Raw genomic sequence first — 2697 nt, 5'->3', positions numbered from 1 at the left:
AAGTGTGAGCTGGTACATATGTGCGATAACCTTCTATATTCATTGTGACAGGATGCACAAGTAAACATGTAAGCAATAGAGTAGTTCCCTGACCGGGAATCGAGACCTCGGGCCGCGGCGGTGAGAGCGCCGAATCCTAACCACTAGACCACCAGGGAAGGGTACGACAGTGCAAATCGGTTCCAAGTGTGAGCTGGTACATGATGTCGCGATAACCTTCTGTATTCATTGTGACAGGTTGTTCAAGTAAACATGTAGCAAAAGAGTGGTTCCCTGACCGTGAATCGACCTCCGGGCCGCGGGCGGTGAGAGCGCTCAATCCTAACCACCAGACCACCAGGGAAGGGTACTACGGTGCAAATCGGTTTGCAATTTGAAGCTGGTACATATGTGCGACAACCTACTAAATTCATAGTGACAGGTTGCACAAGTAAACAAGGAGAATAGACTATTTCCCTGACCGGGAATCGAACCCGGGCCGCGGCGGTGAGAGCACCGAATCCTAACCACTAGACCACCAGGGAAGGGTACTACAGTGCAAATCGGTTCCAAGTGTGAGCTGCTACATATGTGCAATAACCTTCTATATTCATTGTGACAGGTTGTACAAGTAAACATGTAGCAAAAGAGTAGTTCCCTGACCGGGAATCAAACCTGGACGTGGCGGTGAGAGCGCCGAATCCTAACCACTAGACCACCAGGGAAGGGTACAACAGTGCAAATCGGTTCCCAGTGTGGGAACTGAGTGGGATCCTCGACAGTAAGACAGAGACTGGTTTTTTGGGGACTGACAGTTGACTTTTGAGGGCAAGGTTTAATCACTGTGCTGTGATTTTACCTTGTGCTTTTACTAATCAGTTCTGTTTTTATCCCCTCTGAAGTAGTATTTTTAGCCCTGAGCGGATGCTCTTCTACTTTCAGGGGAAGCAAGGTAGGAGAGGCTGCGGAGGGAGGTGTCTAAGAGGCCCAGGTCCATGGGGGGTGAAAGGCTTGCCTGACCTCTACTTGTTCCTGGGCAGCTGCCACAGCATTACATCTGGACTCTTGCCACTCTCCCCGGTCAATAACAAGACACAGGCCCTCGCACGGTTCTGGCTGGGGATCTCTACTCAGGACACTGAGGCTGATCCCAGTCGACCTGCGAGCTGATCTCTTTCCTGCTCCCCACCCACTACTTCCAGCTCCAGAAATTTTTAAGACATTTTAAACTGGAAAAGAAAGCAGTCATGGTTTAACTAAACACCGCTCTTCTCTCTCTTGTGCCGGGAGCGGGAACCAGGTATATCCAGTGCGCGGGCTTTCATAGGCAGGCCCACAACGGTCTGGCGCAACGTGGCCCATCCTGCTCTCCTGAATCGGCATCGACCTGTCCTGGATGGTCGCCCACGATATCCTCCCGGTCAGGCCGTTATGCACTCACGGGGCATGGCGAGGACATCCCCGCGTGCTCCCCGACCCGGGCTGCAGCCAAGAAGAGTCGGTGAGGCACATGCTCTGGGAGGCAGAGCCGCCAGGGACCACTGGAAGGAAGCAAGGCCCCTGATCACCTGTGTCTGCCAGCAGAGGAGGACCTAACACCTCAGCTCGTGCTGTCTGTGAGGTGAGCCAGGGGCTGTTCCACCGAGGCCTTTACCAGGTTCCTACTGCCACCCTCAAGTGTCTGAAGGAAGCACTTTGCTTGGTCCTCCGTAACCTGCTGGTAGCAAAAGCGTAGAGACCACCCCCAGGCAGTGGCCATGGTAGCCACGGAAGCCCTGGGGTGGTACGAACGGAAGGGGGCCTCGACCCCAGGCGAAGGGTCCCCCACAACACCCTAGGTCCCGGCGGCCACGGCCTGACAGCGCTGCGGCGCCTAGGGCGATGCGCCTAGGGGAGGGATCTCCTCTGGGCCCCAAAGGACGGGACGATGGTCTATTCGGGAGAGCAGGATGAGGCGAGTTTGATAAGGACTCACCCCGCTCCTGTACAAGCGATTGAAGACAGCCTTTTAACAAAGTGACTTTTTAACATGTTTCTAACGTCTTAAAAATGTTTTATCTTTGTTGAATCATTTCGTACACATTTTAAATGGCTTTTACAGATTTCTTTTTACAAAGAAAGTACTTTTATTCATAGTTGTTGTCATTGGTTTTAACAACACGTACTTTTAACAAATTTAAATGTAAATTCAAATGCTGTGTTTTATGCCTTGTTGCCGTTTTTATGTGTATAAATGATTAAATGAATGTATGAGCTGTTTTTTTAAAGCAATTGTGAAAATAAAACTTTTCCAAAAGAAGAAAATATGTGCGACAACCTACTAAATTCATAGTGACAGGTTGCACAAGTAAACAAGGAGAATAGACTATTTCCCTGACCGGGAATCGAACCCGGGCCGCGGCGGTGAGAGCGCCGAATCCTAACCACTAGACCACCAGGGAAGGGTACTACAGTGCAAATCGGTTCCCAGTGTGAGCTGGTACATATGTGCGATAACCTTCTATATTCATTGTGACAGGTTGTACAAGTAAACATGTAGCAACAGAGTAGTTCCCTGACCAGGAATCAAACCCGGGACGCGGCGGTGAGAGCGCCGAATCCTAACCACTAGACCACCAGGGAAGGGTACTACAGTGTAATTCGTTTCCCAGTTTGAAATGGTACATATAGTTGAAGTCGTAAGTTTCCATCCACTTTGGCTGGAGTCATTAAAACCTG

General features: G+C 50.5%; 2 non-coding genes across 2 annotated transcripts; both read right to left on the bottom strand.

Moving 5' to 3' along the window:
• Nucleotides 1-452: 452 nt before the first annotated feature.
• trnae-cuc lies at nucleotides 453-524 on the bottom strand. The gene has a single exon. It is a non-coding gene; the product is annotated as a tRNA-Glu (tRNA).
• A 1824-nt stretch (nucleotides 525-2348) lies between these two features.
• Nucleotides 2349-2420, bottom strand: trnae-cuc. The gene has a single exon. It is a non-coding gene; the product is annotated as a tRNA-Glu (tRNA).
• Between the last annotated feature and the right edge of the window lie 277 nt (nucleotides 2421-2697).

This window comes from Oncorhynchus gorbuscha, unplaced genomic scaffold (assembly GCF_021184085.1).
Source record: "Oncorhynchus gorbuscha isolate QuinsamMale2020 ecotype Even-year unplaced genomic scaffold, OgorEven_v1.0 Un_scaffold_20150, whole genome shotgun sequence".
Lineage (NCBI taxonomy): Eukaryota > Metazoa > Chordata > Actinopteri > Salmoniformes > Salmonidae > Oncorhynchus > Oncorhynchus gorbuscha.
The sequence above is the reverse complement of the archived record's forward strand: the minus strand, read 5'-3'. Positions and strand labels throughout refer to the sequence as shown.